This window comes from Drosophila mojavensis, unplaced genomic scaffold, assembly GCF_018153725.1.
Source record: "Drosophila mojavensis isolate 15081-1352.22 unplaced genomic scaffold, ASM1815372v1 contig_74, whole genome shotgun sequence".
NCBI classification, from domain to species: Eukaryota; Metazoa; Arthropoda; class Insecta; order Diptera; family Drosophilidae; genus Drosophila; species Drosophila mojavensis.
This window is the reverse complement of record NW_025318899.1, coordinates 1,314,587-1,337,692: the sequence shown is the minus strand read 5'-3', so window position 1 is coordinate 1,337,692 and position 23,106 is coordinate 1,314,587. Positions and strand designations below refer to the sequence as shown.

At 40.1% G+C, this 23,106-nt stretch overlaps 1 protein-coding gene across 2 annotated transcripts in view; it reads right to left on the bottom strand.

Annotated features, from left to right (window-relative positions):
• LOC6586488 (BAI1-associated protein 3) overlaps positions 1-19,129 on the bottom strand; it is a 71,419-nt gene extending 52,290 nt beyond the window's left edge. The window contains exons 1-2 of one of the 2 annotated variants that reach the window (XM_044009594.1): positions 19,038-19,124; positions 1,650-1,714 (exon numbers count right to left, since the gene is read on the bottom strand). The gene's annotated coding sequence lies outside the window, so the exon portion shown is untranslated. Of the gene's footprint in view, positions 1-1,649; positions 1,715-19,037 lie in introns of both variants that reach the window. The other variant, XM_002012066.4, reaches the window with a different exon arrangement.
• Positions 19,130-23,106: the final 3,977 nt, after the last annotated feature.

Genomic DNA, 23,106 nt, shown 5'->3' with positions numbered 1-23,106 from the left:
AATAGTAGAAGAGAAGTGACTCACTATCATAGCTGCAAGGCTTACAGAGGATATCAGGTATATATATATATATAGGGACAAACAAGAAGAGGAATAGCATATATAGTAAACTCTATATATTTCCTATACCTATTCCTAATCTGTACTCTCTCATTCAAACTCACTCAATCACTATTCAATTGAAAAAGTCTACCTTCAGCATATAGGGTATCTGCTCGTCGTTCTCACCACTCCCTCTCTGCCATTGTTTTTTGTTGTGGCTACGAGTGTCCTTTTCTTGTCCTTTCCCTGTCTTTGTTTGCTCCCCTTAATAGCTGTTGCTGCTGATATTTGGTCATTGATTCAATCAACTGAACGAATTCTTGAGTTTTGCAGCATTTCAATTTCAATTGTTATCTCTTTCTCCCTCTCTCTCTCCCTCCCTCCCCACTTTCATTCAGCTTACCACTGAATGTCTCTCTTCAGTTTTATTGAAATTTCATTTAATTTTGTGGCATAGTCTGTCAAATATGCGTCAAGCTCTCTCTCTCTCTCTCTCTTTCTCTCAGCTGCTGCTGCTGCCTCTCACCTATCCCAATTGATTATTATCATAACTGTCCGCAGCCGTCGCTCGTTGGGATGTTTCAAGTGCAACCTGGCGTATGATTAATACGTGCAAATCACATTAAATCCCTTCAGTCTACAACTAAGCCAATTTCTGTGCTAAATAACTTAACATAGATACGTACATATATCTCTGTAGTTATATCAACAAAAGCTTTCATAGCGCGTCGAGCAGCATTTGTTGTTGGCTGAGAGTTATGTTTCTATGCGCCTCAGAGCGGGTAAATCAATTTGATGAGACACTTGGATACCTTTCAGAGAGGCTATAAAATATGCAGAGCTGAGCTAATGTAGAAGTGCTTAACTGTCTGTTAAACTGTTATTATGGAATGTTATGGAATGATATGGGTAGATAGTATAAAGTAGATATGTGAACCAAAATATCTAAATGAATTATAGTTAGTTAGAGACAATATCATAACAATATTATAAGTAAATTCAATTACGTTCTCGTCTGCTTAAGTGACGTTTGCATGACTCGATCTCCAGATATCAAAACAATTTATACTTAAATATTTGAAATATGAATGCATTATCTTCTTATATAGGCGCTCGTAAATATGGTCAGCTCTTTGCTAATATTAACTAAAACAGTTACTATATTTATTCAAAAAGAATCAACATCTGTAGAAATTATACTTGATATACATTTCTAAGCATGTGAGAGCATTAAATCTGCGTTATATCCAAAGGATAACAGCTTCCTCTTGTTATTATTATTATTATGTGCTGTTATTATGTATTTTTATTATGTCTAACAAAACAAACAACAACAACCACAACACAAAGAGCGAGCAGCTCAATAACTCAATCAGTTCTCGACACAGACAACGTGAATTGATGCATTTGGTGGGCGGGACGGCGGCCAAAGCGAAAATATCCAATAAAATGTTATTTCCAAACAAAATACACCTCAGCACACACACACACACATGTGCACATAGATAGCCACGTATTTGTTACAAAATCGATGAATCAAAGTAAATTACCAGAAATAAATGAGATAAAATATGTGTATGCAATGAGCTGTGTAGCTGTGTGTATACCTGAGCGAGCCACAACAGCTTAGGGGCGACTATACATATATTGGCCAATTCCTAGGCAGCACGACCTGCAGAGAGAGAGTGTGAGAGCGGCTAAGCTTTGATTTAGCCAAGTTAAGCGACGGCAGCTACTTATATGTTGACCTGAAAAAATAATGGCAGCGAGGCGCTAGTTGATGCCATCATGAACGCTGCTTGACAGCCACTAAAAATGCCACACACACACACACACACACGTAGCTAGACACGTAGCATACACACACACACACCCACACACAGAGTCTTGGCAGGAAATTGAAAAAGTTTGTATATGCCAGACATCCGTTTCAGCTGCGCTTCGCGTTGAGTGCGCCAACTAATTTAATAAAGCAGCGCGACATGGCCAATTTTTACAACACACACACACACATACATACAGCATATCACACTTCATATAACACATGTGTGCCAGCGCCCAAAATATGGCTGCCCGGCCTCTTTGTTTAGCCATTTTCCAAAAAAAAAAAACAGAAAAAACAACTTTTTTTTGTCTAAGTAATCATATAAATATTTCTTTGGCAGTGTTAGCCAACTTGTGTCTGTGTGTGTGTGTGTGGGACAACAGGAAAATAAAAATAAAAATAAATAAAGGAAACTTTAGACGCGTTGCGTGTTTATTAAAAACTTGGACGTTTCTATTTACTGCGCGCAGCCAACGCGGCGTATGGGCAATATTTTGCTTTTGTTTGACCAAACGACCAAAAAGTAGCTGTAAAATTCATATATCTATGGTATAAGCCTAGCGAGCTAGTAGAGCTCTAAAGGGGGAACTGTGCAGCTGAAATCGTGTAGAAATCAATTGATTTTTCATAAATCAAAACGAAATTTGATAGCAAATGAAATTGAGCGAGAAAATAAAATGAAGCTTGGGAATTATAGAAATTTTCTTGACATTCTCTAGTCTGTATATAATGCTACAAGACTAAGAAAAAAGCCATCGAAATGGAAAATCCATTGGCTAGATCAAAAGTAACTAAGAGGTTTAACTTGGACTTTCTACACTTTTCATCATATACCCTGTACAACTTTACTTAGTTAAGCCTATTACTGCCAAATAAAAGACGATTTCTTTTTTATAAATCCTTCAGGTATTGCTCCACTTTTGTTTGGTTCTCCCACAATTCGTGCAGCTGCCTCGGCCTCGGCCTATCGATGCTAACAATTTAATCTCACGTTAAGCGTGCTTAATGCCTCATATTGTTGAAGGGCCACGCCCACTGGCGGCAGAGGTGCGCTCATATTGGATTCTGTGCGTCGCCACAGTTGGGTGCAAGCCAAGCCAAGCCACTTGCCACTCGCCACTTGCCACATGCCACTTGCCACTTGCCACTTATGCACACATCATTATTGTCAGCGACGAGGATGGACGAGGATGGGACGTGGATGGATGGCGGCTCCTTTGGCTGTTTAATTTATCGCACAGCCGGCAAATATGTTTACTTTTCTGCTGAGCGTCGTCCCTCGCTCTCCCCCCTCTCTCCCACCCCCCACTCTGAAGTAGTTGTCCCTGCTGTTATTGCGATAATAAACCCATTAAATTGCTGTGTGCCGCGCCGCCGCCTTCGGGCCAGGGCGAAGCGGGCGAAAACTGTCAGCGGCCACGTCTGCTTACGTGGTCTGTTGGCTCGCCTTGACGGCTATTGTGGTTTGCATACGCAATAGCAACGCCAGCGACCAGCAGCTCATGTGGCTGACTAAGAAATACCCTGGAATAATTGAACTAAATCTCTTGAAATTCTTAAATACTCCAAGTTGGATTAGATATTCTACTTAGTGTAGCCTCTACAGTTTACCTCTTGGGTTTGCATACTCCACTGCATTATGGCTAAACAGGGTACAGGGTATCAACAGGGCCACAACAACACACCCAACCACAAGCCCTCTTTGAGGCAACTCAGCCGCGTAACCATCAGCGCTGCTAAAAGGTTTTCCACTTTTATGCCAGCTGTTCGCTTGTTGTTTACATGCCACGCCCCTTTGCATTACCTGACCCACCACCGTTCGCCAGTCCTGTCCAGCCCAGCCCGTTGACTAAGTGGGTCAGCTGTGCGTTGAACTTATTAGCGTCCAGCCCGAGTTTACCTTGGCTGGTCAGAGCTGGACGCCTTTAACTGTTAACAAAAAAAAAAAAACAAAAAGCAAAATATAGCCCTAAATGCGGATCTCGCTTAAAGCCATATGCTGTTGGGTCCAAAGGAAATCGATAACACTATGCGGCTGCCCAATGCGGCGTATACTTAATGTTCACATATTTTCATATATTCTGCCGTATTTCCTGCCCATTTTTTCTTTACGCTCTCCCAGCCCTCGCCTCGCTACGGCATCGTAATTTATGCCACGCCCCTGCCATAGCGAGTCCAATAATATGGGAAATTATTAGCACAAATATTCGTATCAGCGTCGCATTTGGCATTTGTTGTTTCTGATTTCTTAGCCGCCCTCCCTGGCTCGCTTTTATTTTGTGCCCTATGCCGACTGTTTTTTGTTTGTTCCCACATTTATGTCAACTGTGCGTGTGTGTGTGTGTGTGTGTGTTTGTATCCTTGGGCAGCAAAGTTTTATGTCCTTTAGCGTCAAGGTTTTCATAAATTTTAAATGAAAATGTTTACGCTTATATTCATATTTATGGCAGCGCCCGTAGGCTCATTAGTAAGCCAAACTTGATGTCTTTATCTGCAGCAGCAGCATAGAAACACAATGCACGAGTCAAGCCGACCAGCCAATGCCCTATGCCCTATCCCCTAGTTGACCAAGAACTGATACAATATATTTGGCCAAGTTTACTTGCACTTAGGCCAATAAATCATAGCTGTTGTTGTTGGCTGTCAACTGCGAGACTTTGGCTTAGATTAGACAACAGCTCAAAGCAGGGCACGCAACTAATATACCCTATGTGTAAAGGGCATATTAATGTTTGCAAATTTTATGTTTGTTTTCAACTGTCATTTTCAATGGCTGCTGTTTTTTTACTTTTTTACATTTTTTTATTTTTTTTTTTTGTATTTCTATTTTGGTTTTTTGCTGCTGCTGTTGTTGTTGTTGTTGTTATTGTCACACTGCTTTTTTTGCGCATTTTTTGCATGTCAAGCTGGCAACTTCATTTGGCGTTTATTGACAGCGACAAGAGCCAAACAATGAAGAACCAAACGGTAACGACAACAAACCAGCAACAACACTAACGACAACAACAACAGACAACAACAGCAACAACAACACCAGCAACAACAAAAAGCTGTAACTTTTTATCAAGTTATTAACTTATCTAATTCGATTATGGGCGCTGTGCCTGAGGAAGCGCCAAGCAGAACCCACCTCAACTCGACCCGACCCGCCTCGCCCACAAGAGGCGCAGGCCCGGGCCATAGAGCTGGCGTTTACATAGCGAGCAATTCAATTAGAGTTGTGCCACAACAGCAACAGCAACAGCAACGATGCTCACAAAATGGCAAAATGGGGAAATAGACAGGCAGCCAAACAGACGGACAGACGGACAGGCACACAGTCTATCAAAAACGTTAGAGGCAACAACAGCGCGACAGGACATTAGCTGAATGCTAGGCAAATAAGAATGACAGCCAAAGAAATTGAGCAGCCAACAGTTATCCTATAGAGCAGCAATAGAAACTGAATCAAAAGTGAGTTTAACTGTCATCAGAACTTGACTTGAGAGAAGGTAAAGTGCGTCATTCTAATCCATGTGCGAGATGTGTGGAATTTATAACGAATCCAAAAATCAAAGATGAATCTAAAATGTTCTTTACTCATGGAACTTGAAAATAAATCTAATAAATGTCTGTTAAAACCAAGATCGAATCATGAAAGAAGCCAAAAAAGCAAATATTGTTAAGGCCATAATACTCCTATTCAGTTATTACAGGGTATATTCAGCAATCGGGCAACGCACACACACTCTCTCTCTCTCTTTGTCTCCCTCTCACATTTTTCTCACCTCGCCTATGCCAAGTCAAATAGAATATCTCAAAATGTCAGCGATCTATCAATCGATATGTTCTGCTGTTTGCTCGGTTTCATCAACATATTTATTAGCTCTATCTCTATATACAGCTGCTATACATATGTTCTGCAATTTCCGTCAAACATCAGTCAACTTTCGGCATCTTCAACAGTTGCCCACATTTCCCTTTTCATTTCCATTTTCCTAGCTACTTTTTGCTGCTATTTTCAAAGTTGCTTTTGTCTTTTACTGCTTTGTCGGCTAAATTCTTTTTTTTATGTTTTCGCGCTATCAGAAAAACTAAAACTTGGCCTACAAAACTTGTCCGCCTCGAGTCAGTTGTGTCGGAGTAGCCCCAGAAATACTTCCTGTCTGCATAAATGACAGCTGATAAGGTAAGCTCGAGTTTTATGAGGTTTCTCTATACTTGAATTTACTTGAATTTTGCTGAATTACTGCATGAATGCTTACAAGAAGGTCTAGTCGAGCATTGAAGAGGAGAAGATAATTCCCAGTGAATCCCTCCTATTATAAACTTATGGGAGAAATTTCATTGGAAACCTCTGCAGTTTTAAATGTAAATCAGTTTGAGAGAAGAGTCAAGGTCTCAACTAGTCGAGCAATCCAGACTAGATCAGACTATCCTCTATGTATTTATTTAGACATGGTATAATGTACAGACTCTTCCCATGGAATTTTCTTATTAAAGAATTTTCAAATATAGATATATGATATTCGGTATATCGATATTTTCTTATATATAAACTCGACTCAACATCCAGCGAGCTCATTCTTGCTTATAAGTATTAATTTGGATCTGTATACTAATCTCTACCTCCACATCTCTCCCCTATCTAATCAAATTAGTTATTCTCATATTAATTCTTCCCACTCCTCTGTCAACTTTTTCCTTTTATGGGATATCATATAGTCGCGCATTGTCCACAGCGCTTGCGAGCACTTTTTGCATATTTGATGTAATTTTTATTTGTTCAGGCATTGTTTGATAATTGATTTGCAAAATGAAAGCGAAATGCAAAGAGGAACGAAATGTTATGATAGCAAAATGAGATGCCGATGATGATGCTGACGATGATGATGATGATGCTGACCAGCATCGTCCCCTCTAAACAGTGAGCCAGCTGAGTTTTCCAATCAAAGTTGTCGTTGTTGTTCGTTGTTATTGAAAGGAGCTTAATGCCCAAATAAGCTGTCCATTATTCAGCAGCATGTACGAGTGCTCTGTTGGAAGAGTACACACACACACACACCCGCACACACACATGTATACATACTCATGAAAACTTTGCTCATTGTGCCATGAAAAGCTGACATTCAAATGCGCACAAAGTGCAGGAGGCGTAGGTGCCTGCACAGCACAGCAGAAGGCGGGGCGAGGCGGGGTGGGGCGGGGTTGTTTAGGGCATGTACTGCTGGCTCATGCATTATGCGCATTGTTTGTCAACAGACAAAAGCAACATTTTATGTGCTTCCTCTTCTGCTCACTGCCTCAGAAATGTTTTCGTTATCTTTTTTGAAGTGAAAATAAAAAATGAAGCAAGAGACATCATGCGCCAGAGTCCTGCTCGGCCAGGAATAGGGACTGGGACAGGATGTCCACGCCAGCACGAATAAATCACGTACACACACACACACACACAGCTGCCGTGGGTCGGCCATAAAGGTACTGCGGGAAAAGTGGGCGTGGCAGTGCGTGTAGCTGCATAAGCGTGATCGATACGCCCCAGCCCGAGCTCGCTGCTAATTTTCATGCAATAACAACAGCAATTACCAGTCGTGCTGAAAGCAGCGCAGCTCGGGGAGGCAGGAGACTGAAGTTTTTGTGGCAGCAGCAGCAGCAGCAGGAGCAGCAGCGGCAGGAGCAGCAGCAGCAGGAGCAGCAGTAGCAGGCGCAGCAGCAGCAGGAGCAACAGCAGTAGTAGCAGCAGCAGCCAAATCAATTTTGTAAAGCGCCAAAATGTGCACTGAGAGAAATAAAGGAGCAACTCCTTCAGATTTGCGCATTGTTCTTTGAATGAAAAACAAATTTGCTTACGTTTGCTTTCACCTTCGCAATCGCAGCTCTGGCTGCTCTTAGAGAGCTTCAGTCACGTTCGCTTCTTCTTTCGCCTAGTGTACGCCAGTTGGCAGGAGCCAGAAATTGAAGCACAGCTGCCAACAATGAAATCAAGAATTTCTTCTTGGCCGAAAAAAAACTTCAAGTAAACAAGACAGGTAACAGCGCAGCCAAACAGTCGGACGGACAGACGGACGGAGACAGACTGCGCTTGGTTTGAGCAATGGATGAATGGAATGAATGACTGCTTAGAGCCAGCCATTTGATGTTTGCTAATATAATTAAGCGATTTGCATTGGTGCGTAATGTGCTTAAGAATTTTATAATTAATTTTTTCTTGTTTATGCTCGTCTTGGTTTCCTTCAAAAATTGAGCATTGCGCATATGCAGCGTACGCCTGGGGCTTCAGCTGATAACAAGCATGTGCGTGTGTGTGTGCGTGTGTGTGTGTGTGTGTGTCAAGTAAAGTGTGTGTCTGAGTGTGCTCAAGTGCGCTACACACAATGCTCGGCCCTCATGCAAAATGCAGGCAAAAGACTGAACAAGTTCAAAACAAAAGGCAGCAGGGCGCAGGAAAATGGCAACTGCCAACGGCTGCCAACGGCTGCTGCTGCCAAATTCCAAACTTATCACTCAGATTGTCCTTTAAAGCACTCAACTTTAACTGGCTGAGTTGGCCTGACTTGTCCTGACTTGGCGGACTGCCTGGCTGGCAATGACAGGCACAAGCAGCGTCAAGAGTTAACTAAACGCTTGACAGTTGCAACAAGCGTGCCACGCCCAGGCCCACGCCCAGCCCAGCCCGTGCCGCCCATACCTCAAAGCCAAACAAGCAACCTTGGCCCAAACCTCAGGCAAAATAAGTAAAAGCTGCGCAGCTAACTGTCACAGAGTATGAACGACTGCGTGATGCCCTGTAGTGAAAGTTCTTTTGGCACTCAAACTGTATATACAAGACTCTCAAACTGTATATATATCAAATGCAGCATAGCTTATAAGAGTTGTCATCTCTTATTGAGGGCATTCATTCTTTATATACCCACCCACCTATACGCCCTCTTTGCACCATCGCACAGAGCAGCAAGACAGGCAACAGTCGCGTCGTGACGCTTCCGTCTCCGTTGCCTGCTTAAAAGTTTTGCGTCGCTGTCGCTGACAGCCGCTGCGCAACTAAAAGCTGCCTTGTCGTCCGTTGCTTGTGTCTTTGCCTTTGCCTTTTGCTTTCGTCTTTGCCGGCGTCTTGTGACGCTGCTCTATTCAGCCACGCCCCTCTGCGCCCTCGTCGCCTGCAGCTGCTCCATCTGCTTTGTGGCCTTATATCCGTTGCCGCAGCACTTCCTGTTTACAATTTAAGCTAATAAGCAGCCTTGCATCGTTTTCAATTTTCATTTAAGCGCCGTCGTTTTGCCATATTCAATAAATCAGACAGACTTAGTCAGCCATACGTATATATAGGGATACATAATATATACATATATATACATATTGTATGCAAATATTGACTATAGTTGGTGAACAGCAGCTAGGCAAACTTGTGCATATAATTTACTCTCGAATGTCGCATGAAAGTTCGAATTATTTGCCCAACAAAAACTGTAAATATTACACAACAGATATTATCTGATCAGAGAGCAAGTAAAGCGCCAACATTATTATTAAGTGGGCCATGTAGTTGACGTAACAGCTGACCAAAAATTACAATAATAGGCCACGTTTTAGCTGCCTCGATTGGCTTCAACTCAAATACTCATTAGGGGCCTTGGCAACGATATCATATGATCTGAATCATGAATACTTAGTTCACACAAGTAGCCAGATATAGCCACAGCGATAGGCATGGCTATATCAAGTGGGAGTCTAACAACATATTCTTCTACACTTTCTGAAGCTGGCTTCAAGCTGCATCTCAGGCATATTCAAATTTAGCTAAAATACCAAATTGAAATTGAATGGACTCCATATTTGATAGTAGCTACAAATTTAACGGTAATTTTCCACAGTTTTCCATCAGTTTCTGCATTGGTTTTGCACACGCAGCGCGCACTTGTGGCCAAATTCAATTAAGTTTAGCAACATTTTGATGAAGCAAACTTGAAAAGGAAGCAAATGTGAAGAGACACGCGAGAGAAGAAGAGGAAGAGGAAGCATGAGACGTAGCAGCTGCTGAAAAGCGCAATCAAAATGTCAGTATAACAATAAATTAGGGCTAAAAGCCCCAGCAAGTTGCCAACTAACGCAAAGCCCAAAAGTATGCAATAATATTTGTTGCTGCCGTCGGAATGCCTGAAGAGCTGGCGTGCATTATTTTTAATAATTATTATGTGCGGCTGGCGAGAGAGGTAGACAACAAAGAGAGAGAGAGAGGGAGAGAGAGGGAGAGAGTAGACAGACAGCTGAGTGGCGCATGTGTGTGTGTGTGTGTGTGTGGCTGTATTGCCTACCACCTTTTGCTATCGCCTGCACAGTGTTTGCTTTATCTCATTCAACACTTGAAGAACTTTTTACACACTCTCATGTGCGTGTGTGTGTGTGTGTGCGTGTGTCTGCTGTTGTTGCTTTGAGTGGGTGTGCGTCAAGTGAAACACCTACAAGCCAGCCTCCAAGCCTTCTCCTGCTGAATGTTTGCCCATCTGCCCGCCTGTCTGCCCCTCTGTCTGCCCTTCTGTCTGCTCGTCTTGCCAAAGCGAACTGGCCAAGCGTCGCATTTGCACATTAACTGTGTGAAAAATTATGATTGAGCTATAAAACAGTCAGCTCTGCTTGGCTGGAACGCACCTGAGATGTGTAGAGGCAGCATAGCTAGAACCCTACTCTTGATCGACTGCCAGCTGACCTGTAAAGCATATAACCTGTAACCTCATATAGTAAAGATCGAGCAAAGCAGAGATCAGCTTTAGTTTTTACTTGCCTAGCATATCATTAGAGTAGAGCAGAGCATATATTTCATTCTCCTTATATACCCACCTGCAATGTGTGTACAGGGTATTTGAACAAGGCTACAAAGTTTTGCTAAGGGCAACTCACAGATACATGCACATATAGACATATACATACATATAGACATATGCGTATGGGCGGGCAAAGTTTTTGGCAAGCGCATCGTATGGAAAGTGCCTGTAGGGCGACTTTAAGTAACTTAGAAGGCAAACACACACACACACACGCACACACATACGCACGCACTCTCTCACACACGCACGACAAAAGGGAAATTTGCACTTTGTCTTTGCTTCCGCTGACGCAGAACTTTAACAGCTGCTGCTGCTGCTGCTGCTGCTGCCGCCGCCGGCAACTAATGAGCCTCGATCTGAGTCCCAAGTGCATGAGATTTAACCCACAAATGTTAACCAGAGCGTGCCAGACGCGCTGACATCCCCAAGAGGGACACAATTAGGCAAAGCTAGAGCAACGCTCAGAGAGTGAGAGAGATAGAGAGTGAGGGCAGCACAGGGTAGGGCGGGGCAGCGCATGTAGTTAGCAAGTGAACTGTATGTATGCCTCCTCATATATGATATCATTATTTAATGAGCTCTGGGCAGCTGTAGTAGCTGGCGGTTCATATCAATTGACTTGTTCGCCATTAATAATATATGTCAGCCCATAAATCAATCACGCGACAAGCCGATAAATATCACACGGCGAAAAATCTAGTAAAGTGAGATCCAGATGAAAAGAAGCCAAACGAAAGCAAAAAAAAAAAAGATTTACTCTAAAATTATTAAAATCTAGAGAGCGTATAGATGGAATATTTATGCCAAGAAATATCCATGCAAATGGAAAATGAAAATGGGTAACTTCTAGTCAGACACTAGACTAGAGCAGTCTCAGTTGCTCTTAACTCTGCCAGAACCAATCATAATAAAATTAAGAATCATATTATCATCAGAATCATATTTTATTTATATAAATAAAGTTTTATAGACGATAGTTTTTCATTATTTTCTAGCTAAAGTCTCAATAAATATTTCAATATTATCATACATACTCCACATTTTAACATGCCCCCGTTTTTCGTCATGTGTAATCATGTATTTTATCTATATGCAGCACATGCAGGCGGGCAGTTCATAAATACATTAAAGACAATAAGCGCTGCGCAATTTGTGCGATGCTTGGGGAGTATTTAGGGGCTTTTACGGTGGCTACAGTTAAAGCTGGCTGCTATTTATAGATGCCAGGCGAGCACACCTTGAGACCAGTCGCCCCTTCCCCCCGGAACATTTGTAACTCTGAGCTATTTATAGACGATGAGCTGTGAGTAAGCTGAGCCGAGAGCTGAAGCGGATGCTGCGACGAGACATTCGTATTCGTCTCTGGTCTAAAAATAGAATCAGCAGCAGCAGCTGCAAGTTGCATGCAACATTCTGCATGTTGCAAGCAAAGCATTCACTGTTGCAGCTGGACAGGAAGAAAATGTTTTGCTGATTTCGCAAATCAATTTTGTGCAATTTATTTGCTATTATTACGAAACCCAAAGGATTATTGAGCACATAACAGGCAAGAGTGCTGGAGTCGTGTGTCAGAGACTGCATAATACTCGCTCAAGATGCCACACTGAATGAATGATATAGACTTTTATAGGTGGGGAGTTAAGCTTAAGTTTATGCAACGATATATGAAATACTTTTAATGGCGAAAGTCATGTATAAAACAAATATACTCTTCATGCTGCACGATAGAGTACACAAATCTCTAAAAATATATTTCTCATTCAAAAGAGAAGAGAAGAAAAACTGCATAGATTGCAACATTTTTGCCAAAACGAATAAAATTTTTGCTTCAACTAGAAACTCTAACCAAAGGGGGTAAAAATTATTTTTTTTACTCTTTTTTTTTGCTTTTGTTGAAATAGTTTCATTTGAAGCAACTAGAAATTCCAGCTCAAAAATGCAGCAATTCAAATATCTTGCATAACATTTCCCTATCATTATACGATTCGAGCTTAAGCACTTTCATAAATAATGAAAATGTTTTATTTCCATGCAAATGCCTTCTACTTCGCCTTCTCCTTCCTCTTCTCCTCCCCCTTCGCCTTGACCGCCCAGTCTGCACTTGAGACGCCATTTCGGCTTATTGTTTTCTGTGAGAACTTTGTCTGCTCAGTCAAGCTAAGCAAAAGGAGATACTTTTGCAGTTTCTCTCCTGCTCTAGCACTCTCGTGCTCTCCTGCTCTCCTGCTCTCCTGCTTGACATTTTCTCTGCTGTGCAGCTGTCAACCTACTTAGATATGGTCGAAAGAATATGCTCTGCTTCTCTTCTTCTTCTTTTCGGCTAAGATTGTTGAATTTTAATTGCTCTGCGCCCTTTATGTCATGTTCTTCCTCACATTCACATTTATTGCTCAAAGTGGAAACGGTAAGAAAGAAAATCAGCCCAAGAATCGACTGCATAATACTCGCTCATAGTTTACAATATCAATAAATTTGGATTTGCTACACCCCGATGAATAAACCATATAGCTATGAGTATTTTTAAGAACAAATTGTGAACAGTCCATGTTCAGTCAATCTGTAAAAGAGTAAACTCCAGCTTGCTTCTAATGCAGACAGACTGAGCTTGCTCGAAGCCCATATACTCATTTGCACTTCATGAACCTGTATGAAAAAAGAAACGAGAATGGAATGCCTTTAGCATTTCAATTGTTTGACCTGCTCAAACCCCAGAGAGCCCTAACATAACCCATTTCGTCGCCTGTTTTTGCGCACAATTACGCAACAACAAGTACAACAATAAAGTATACAAGAAACGATAAGTATTACTTGACTGCTGGATACCCTGTACTCAATTGACAGCTAGCAGGTAGCTCAAATCCAGCCAGAGTTTACCTAAAATTAAATAGTATATATATTTCATAACTCTATTCTATATCATATTATCTAGTCAACCTTTAAAAGTTTCTCATTTTTACTTCACACATACTTTCTTCAAATATCTTTTTCATTTGCCGTCATTGCCCATTCCGCACCTGTCACCTCTACAGGGTATCGAAAAGAAATGAAACGCAAACGTTTGCCGTTTTGCCGTAATCAGAAAGACGTAAAAATTTTCTATACAAGCAGGCAACGAAAATATTTGAAATTGCTTCTTGCTTTTGCCATAACCTTTCACTTTTGGTTCCACTTGCCACTTTGCCTCTCCTCCAGCTCCCACGCCCCGGCCTCGCCCTCATGCGCACCTTGTTTTACCTTTTGCTTTGGCATTCCGTCTCTTCTCTCTAATGGCATAAATTTTGGTAAAGCGTCGCATCGCATCGCGTCGCGTCGCTTTGCTTTGCTTTGCTTGTATTTTTAGGTTATTTCGCCCTCAGCTCTTAGCGACAAAGTAGACGACAGCGCATTGCTCTTGAATTATTTTGTACCTCTGCGCTTTCTCTTGATACACTTATACAAAGGAATGCGGAAACTTTGTCACGGAATGCTTAAAGGAAGAGAATTGTATAAGTATGAATTATATACATATTACATCCTAATCTGCATTAACAGCTGTGTTAATATGGACTAGACCTAAAGCTACATACATAGTTAAGCAAAGCGAGGCGTGATAAAAAGACGGTGCTGCATTAGATTTAAATATTTCTACATAATATTCGTCATATTCTCAAGGGAATTACATTTAAGTTGAAGGTAAAGTTCTTATATAATTAGAATTTCGTATTATTATAGGACTTTGGACTATATTAAGTCATAGATTCAGTGGCCAAATAATACGAGTTTGAATCGTTTGACTGCCGTACTGAAAACATTATGGAAATGATTTCAAAGTCAAGAAAAATTCAAGAAAAATCTGTATTCTTAGTTAAAGCTATTATATAAGCCAAAATCCCCATAGCTCGGTATGGGCTTCGGCTCTATTATTAATTTACCTTCCCTGTGTTGTTATGGTTCTATTTTTGATGTACCGGTTCTACACTTAATATTTATATATATATATAAAAAAAAATAATAATAAATAAATGAATTATATAAGCCAAGTCCTGTACTTATAAGATAAGACAAGACATACTAAAAAGTTTTTCTGTATATAACATATATAACACAGGTAAGGTTATTTAATTAACAGGCAATAACATTCTCTACACTATAAGAACCAAACAAACTTTCATCAAATGAAGAACCCATTACAAAATCAAACATTTTCAAGTCACCTCCATTGTATCACATTTCATCAAGAGTATTTAATATTCGCCATATTTGAAATACTTTTTTGTATGCCTTCGTTTTCCTTGTTGTGGCACGCGGCACGTTACTTGATAAGGTTAATTGCCCATTTCATTTGGTTCTTGGTAAATTTGTGCTTGTTAAATTCCCGATTGCGCTAGCCTTTTCTCGGCGCTTCTGGCGTTGATAAGCATACACACACATACATATATCGAAATTCAGATTTGATGTGCCACATCAATAGGACATTACTAGCATATTTGCAGCGGCGCACAGCATGGGGCAAGGACATGGCCGGAGACATTTGACACAGGTCAGCGCAGCGGGGGGAGGACAACAAAAAGATGTATGCATAGCAACAATAATAACAAAACCAAAGCAAAAAGGAAAAAAGGAAAAACTGATATGAAATACTTGTTGTATGCGTAGCTAGCACTCAGACTCGGAATAATATCCTCGACAATGCATATTCAATTTCATCTCATTATGCTAGAGAGAGAGGGAGAGCTTATGGCCACCAAATGTCTGGACATCGTATTACCATATATGCGTCTTAGATCCAAAATAGTTGAGGAGCTAAGGGAGGGCCCTTTGTGTTGCCATTGGCATGCGCAGTTATTTGGGCTGGCCATAATTGAGCTTTGTTAATCATCCAAGTAGATTATTATTTGTTGATTTTCATTGGAATTTTCGTTGGCATAGATGAAATATTTGAGATAGCCAACTGCCGTTCCCAAAATATCCCAAATATCCTTTGTCATTCCCTCACACTATCTCATCACATTCTACATTCCTAGTGTCTATGCAAGTCTCACTTATATTCAGGGAAATATACTTTTGGACTAATTAGAAACTTGTTGAAAATGCATTTCCATATTTTAGGCTCAGCTTTTGTTTATAATTCTTCCTCTTTCTATTTGTTTTACTTTTTTTTGGAATCTGCTTTCATTAATTTCCAAGTCCCTAATTAGAGCTCCTGCAACTCCAGCGCATATCCCTAATTAACTTTCGGCACTTTCTATAATCTTTTATTTTCCACACTTCATGTCCTTTTTTACGCTCTGCTTTCACACACACCGAGCCTTTGAAAAACTCACAACAATTTGGCAACTAACACCTAAGGGCAAAAGTTTTAACAGTAAAACTATTTCTACTTGTATTCATTGTTGTTGAAGTGCTATATCTCACACACACACACATATATATATATACAATTGTGTGTGTGTTTTTGTCGTGTCTGCAGCTGACCGCAACAGCCACAACAAACAAACGCAATAAAAATAAATATAAAAATAATTATGACTAGAAAAGTTGGCAGCAAAACAAAAACAACAACAAAAACAATATGAATGTTGTTGTTTTTTTTTCGTTCCCTTCCTTTTTTTCTGTTTATGATCTTAGCTCAAATTAGAAATACAACTTGTCACAACAGACGACAAATGTCACAAAGGACAACAGGCGACAATTGAAAGTGTCCTTGCGGCTTTGAAGCTTTGTCGACCATTTAGAGGACTTTCCCGGAAAGACAGCAAAGAAGAGGCAGTGGACTAAGCAAAATTATGATAAGAATGCCACAAAGAGAAAATAATTGAAACAGACAAACAAAAATACAGCGAGCTGGGCACTGAAGTGCGGCCTCTCTCCTCTTCTGAGTGGACAGTCATTAAAGCGAAGCTCGCGCAAATTATGCAGCCAAAAAAAAAGAAAAAAAATACAAAAACAAAATATTCAGAGGGTTTGAGTTTGAGGGATTTGGGCTTATGAAGGGGGGCACGGAAGGGTTGAGGGCGTGCAGCCAAAAAATATGTCGCCGATGTTAAGTGCTTCATTTAATTAACAAAGTTGACATGAAAGCGGCGCGGCTCCGCGTCATTGGGGAAAACCCTTCCGCACCCTTGGCAGAAGGTCCCTATCAAAGCTGCCCTTTCCCACCCTCCAGCCCCGCCTCCCTCCTCTCTCTCACTCTCACTCTCTACCTTTTTCTATTTATCTATCCACTTTCTCATCTTATTATTTGTGCCTCGCTTTGCGCTGTGCCACACTAATTGTTGTTTGTGTGAGCAGCCGACACGTGGCGTATACGCGTTGCCATATCACTCATACGCCAGGTGTCTTGCGTATTTTCTTTTCTGATTAGCAACTTGGGATTTTTTCAATATTGCTCCATTTAATTACAAAACAACAGACCCCAGACAGATCAAAGCGTCGCATATTGCATAGTTCGCCATTTAATTAATTATTTTATAGCTATAGCTCATCCATTCCCCTCCCATAGCTCGTTGCTACAATCTGTGAGCAACAGCTGCGTATTTCTCAGAGACAGAGAGAACAGAAATGATTGTAAAACTGCGCACAATAAAATATTGCATGGCTATATATATATATATATATATATGAGTTGTATTGTATTAAACATACATACATACATAGTTATGCATATTTTTAGTAAACATTATTTATTTACTATCTGGTATCTGGGGGCCTTTATAAACAACGCTCATATTTGCTTTTCATCACTTGCACAAATATATGCCGCCCTGATTTCATTTTTTTTTTTTTTTTTTTTTTTCTTTTCTGTGTGCTGTTGTTATTGCTTCATAAAACTGTGACAACAAACATACAAAAAAAAAACGAAATTATATTGATATACTATATATGTGTTTTAATTTATAGGCACAATATATATTTGGGCAAAATTCTACAACTTAATTTTCTTAAATGTACAATGTAAACTGCCTTTGTTCTTATATGCAAAGCTAGAAGCTTAAATTTTGATATATTTATATATAGAACTATAACCGCTATAAATCTTGGACATTTTGAAAACTTGAGGAATCGAAAACCACGTAAATTACAATTTAATAGCTAGTTTCTACAGATCTCAAGTCAAGCTTGTCCAAAATAAACGTAAAAACCGAAAAAATAAATATTTGTCTCAGTTATAAAGATAGAAAAGGTAATCTTTTCGCTCTGATCATAATATATAACACATACAACTAACATATATAACTAACCATATCTCTATAGCCTTTTTTGTGCGTGATAAACCTTTGAAGCTCTACCTGTAATTAAATCTATCGGCTTCTACTAGATAAGTTTTGCCTCTGCATATAAATAGCTTTATTCTATTTATCATCTATGGTCTATTGATTGTAAATGTTAACATATTCCATATAAGCATTTACATATGTCCTTATATATAAACAATAAACGAGTATTATGCGACGTGCTTACATGTTTAGAATAAATTTATAATAATGGTATATTCTAAAAACTATGAATATTCAATGCGAATGTGAATACTGAATAAATGCGATACGAGCAAGAGGCAGCTGCGTTAAACAAATAAAAAGTTATGGCTAATACATTCATTTCCAATTGTCTCTCAATACAAAATGTTGAATGAATAATTGAAAGACCCTGAAATTCAAATCAAATCTGTGTTCTACGATGTGGAAAACTCTATTTATCAACTGTATGTAGCTCAGCGCAGCGAGCCAGGAGCCCAGCCAGATATATAATATTCCCACTACTATTACTATTGACGAATTCACATATATCCAATAATTTATTAATATAAACCGAGTTCAGCTAGCAATTTAGCATTGACCAACTTTAAATAGCGTGAGCCACACTCTTCATTAATTAAAACTATTAACTCAATGCCCAAAGGGCTTTGAATAATTAATGACAAATGTGCTTAATAATAATTACGATACAAAAAAAAAAAAAATTTAAAAAAAAAATTTAGAAAAAAAATTAGAAATAAATAAAAAACATCAGAATATTGCAGACGGGCGCTGCCGACGGCACAATGCTCGCTCACGGCGAATAAAAAAAAAAGGAAGGGCATCTCAAGAGGTAAATCTGAAGAACAATCTGCACAATCTACAGTTCCTATGATTTCCCAATGATATATTTACCCTTAGGGGTGCATGTACATATATCATAAGCCAATAGCAGAGCTGAAAAGTAAGTCTGTTGTTGATTCCCTACAATCTCAGCACAGAAAAGGACAACAACGAGACGTTACACAAAACCAATATACTCTCATCAGTGTGTGAACGAGTGTAGAAAGTATTGACAATCTAAATGTTTGCAAAGTGCATTTCTAATAAAGCCAATAACATTTAACAGCTTAATTGCTTTGAACAAGGACTCACCTGTCAATGTGGCAATTCCCATTTATTTATTTAAATTCAATTGATGTTGTTGCTTTTTTAACGCGATTAAATTATAGTTTTTTTTTTAATGAATTTTAATGCAATTTTCGAGGCGTTTTTTATGATTTTCGTTTTGTTATACTTTCGTTTGAGTGTAGCAGCTGCAGCAGGATAAAAACATTTAAAGGCATATTTAATGTGGCATGGCTAAATGATCGTAAAACCCATGGCTAAAGGGTGTTTGGGTGTGTGTGTGTGTGTGTGTGCAACAGTTGCCAGTGTCTGGCGTCTATTTTATGGCTGTGGCTATAAAAAATATTTAAATTGCAGACCGTGCAACAGTTTGCAATTATGTGCAAATGCACATGGCCCAAGCAGCGCTGTTGGCCAAGCTAACAGCTGAAGCACTTAACCAGGCTAACACTGAATACACTTTTAACTGCCTCAACAGCTGCTGCTGCAATTAAATTTATTTTCAATTAGCTTTCACTTGTTTTCACTCCTTTTGCTCTCGCACACAATTCCCATTCGTTTGCTCACTTTATGCAGTCCGAACTTTTGTGGAGCTGTTGATTCGAATAGATTTCTACTTCTTTATCTCTTTTTTGGCTACTGCTCCGCTTTCATTTTCATTTGCATTTGCATATGCATTTGCTATCACCTTTTGCAACCTTCTGCGACGCCAGCCAACTGCGAACTGAACTGCTCCAGTTTCGTATTTCACCTTATAAAGTGCGTGGCGCTGCGACGCTCCCGTGCTATCCTTACATGCGACTCCCGACTGCCTTCTGTGTGTGCCTGTCTGCTTCCAGCTTTCGCTGTTGCTTTGATAAGAACCTGCCACAGTGTGCGTGTGTCTGCCGAGCAGCAGGCACAGAGAGAAAGAGAGCGCCCGTGGCACACTGAGAGAGCGAGCACGCGAGAGAGAGCGGAGCTATTGGAAAGTCGAAGCGCATTTGGCGATGTTTTCTATGTGTCAAGCTTTGCGAAGAAGTTGAGTTTTTAGCTGTTAGAAAGAAGATTTGAAAATATATAAATCTTTAAGTAAATATTTTTAAATTACAGAGAAATTAAATACCTATAAAATATGAGCAAAATCATTTATTATTATTTCAATTAACATTCAAGTTAAATTTAAATTATTATAAATATTTGGTTATATTCGAATATTTATTTATTTTTATTTTATTTGTTTAATATTACTTTTATTTTGTTTATAGAATATTTGTATGCATTACAGTTATTAAATTTGTGGCATAACTTATAATTATTTATTATGCATTTTATATTATATATTTATATTTTACCTCATATTTGTATTTTTTTTTTTTTATTTTGTTATACAAATATTTTCAGTTTTCAATAAGGGGATGAATTATTTATTTATTTCATAATTCATATTATTTCTGGTTCATTTAGCATATTCCCATTAATCTACGACTTCACATTTCATTCTTTTTCGTTACAGTTACATTTATCTAACGCTCCCACACACTCACTCACTCTCACACACACACACGTACACTTCATTTATAATGGGTGTGAGCTTTCATGAATGAACACCCTCCTGTTGCATTTGTTTTTATTGTAAAAGCAGTTGAGCATCTGACTCGACTCTCACTCTCACTCTCTCTCACTCCCGCTCTCACTCACACTCACACAAGCATATGCCTGGCCCTGAAGTTCAAGATGAAGGTTATGCAGCAACAGCCACGCAAAAACTCGAACGTAAAACTTGCATACGTGTGTATGCGTGTAAGTGTGTCTGTGCCAGAGAGAGAGAGAGTAGGAGAGCTTTTCGGCTCTCACGCGCTCGTTCCATGTGAGTCGTGCGAGCGCTTAAAACATCGCCCACCACAGCTAACATGTTGCTGTCCAGCAGCTCGCGAGTCGCGACTTTCGCGTCGTTTTGTTTTGTTTACAGCGTTCGCTTTATGAAACACCGTTTTCTGTGATTCTGTGTGTAGATGTGTAGGTGTGTGCGAGCATTTACAATGTGAGCCGCGCACCGTTAGGAGTTTCTTTTGCTACGCATTTCTTCTGTTGCCCGCCTTGTGACCCAATTTCATGCCTTCACGTACCCGGCGCTCAGCTGGGAGCAGCAGCTGGCAGCGGCAGCGAGGCAGCAGAGGCTGAGGCAAAGGCAAAGGTCGTGGCAGTGGCAGACGCTGCGACAGCGAATGAGGCATGCCTGGCATTAAAGGCATTTGGTTTGCCCACAGATTTTGCAGTCATTCCTTGCGCTTGATTGGCTTTGTGCCCTTTTTTTTGTGCGCTATCGCATTTTGAGCGTGAGACAACAACAATCAGAGCAGCATAGGCAGCATAGCCATAGAGTGAGTTTGAGACTGAGGGAATTGGATCTCACATATTTGCATAGTGCATGAGGGCGTGCTGTGTATGTATGTATGTATGTATGGCGTATGCCATGATGTTCGCTTGCTGCCAATTACTTGTCAACATGTCGCGCTCCAGCAGCCACCCAACTAACTGTGATTGATTGTGTGTACGTGCAGCGGCCTGGGCGTGACTGTGTGTGAGTGTGTCTATGTGAGCGTGTGTGTGTGTGGGTGTGCGTATTGGCATTGTTGTCACTGTGCAACTGACTGGACAGTGAGCTGCCAAACCTGTAGCCCGGCTGCCAGGCAACTGCAACTAAACAACTAAGGGGGAGTGTTCCTAATGGGAAGTGTCTGACTAGGAAATACCCTGCACATTTCTCTTTTCCATGACATTTTATTCACTCCAGCAAATCCCTTTAAATGCTCGAGCTATATATACGATATGAGCTGTGCTTACGCCAATAGTCAAATCAATCGATATTTATCGATATGAATCACAAAATATATACATACAAATGGAACATATATCATATTATAGAAGCATGCTTGGCTATGAGATACCTTATTATATATATGTATTCGCCTATCTATTTAAGTTTCTACATATCTGTTTAAAATATCGATATGTATCGATCAATTTATATAGAAATGAATTAAGCTCTTCATACATTTAATTTTCTGTGCCATTATACCCTATCTTATCCATATATATATTACCTACAGGGTATTTGAACATGCGCCACTCGTTGTTATTGTTTTTTGTTGCTTTTTGGCGACATTTCAAAGGAGAAATGTACTTGAAACTGAACCGCCTGAACGAATGCTCGGATGAAGTTCTCAACTAGCGCTACGTAACTGTGAAAATGATAAAAGTTTTTGCTGGAGCTATCTTTTCTTAATTTGAGTTGGCCCAGTTAGCAACTTAGCCCAGTCAATGATGTGAACTTTACAACTTTGATTGGCTGACAGGCAGACAGCGATACACCCACACACACATACACTCAAAGAAAAGTATATAATAAATAAAATTCTGTATTTGATGTGCCCGAATTTTCGTAATAAATTCAAGCAGTCAAACATTTTTCTTTGAGTGTAAAATGTTGCCTTCTCTTAATCAGAGAGATCAGAGTCTTTAGCAAGAACCTGGTGCCTCATTAAAAACATAATCCAGCAGCTGGGCCAACTTAATTTGTGCCTGCGACAGGAGCCAACAGCCAGCACAGCCAGAACACTCCACGGGCTGTCCTTAAGTGCATTTTATGCTACGGCTGCAACTGAAGCGGGTGGCATCTAAGCTGATAAGCCCTCTAGGCCGGGCTGGGGTGAAATGCAAATGCAAAACAACTGAATGTCAGCTATCTACAACAACAACAGCAATCACAATTGCTAAAGCTCGGGCTTCACCTCGTGGCAAACAAATCACAGTTACTAATTATGTTTTCATTGCGACTCGGTTTACGCAATCTCTAATCAAATCTGAACAGCAGGACTGAAACCGGAAAAAAAAACGTTGGGTAGAAACCGAAGCCAAATGCCAATGTTGCGCAGACACGCAAAAGCGAAAAACGCTGCGAAAAAAAGAAACGAAAATAAAAATAATAACAACAACAACAAGAAGGGCGGTGGTGGTGGTGGGGCTGGCTGCGGCTATGGCCATTATCGCAGCACACCTGAGCACACATAAATAAAGCAGGTCAAAGTTTAAACGCTTCGCCACGGCTCAGCGA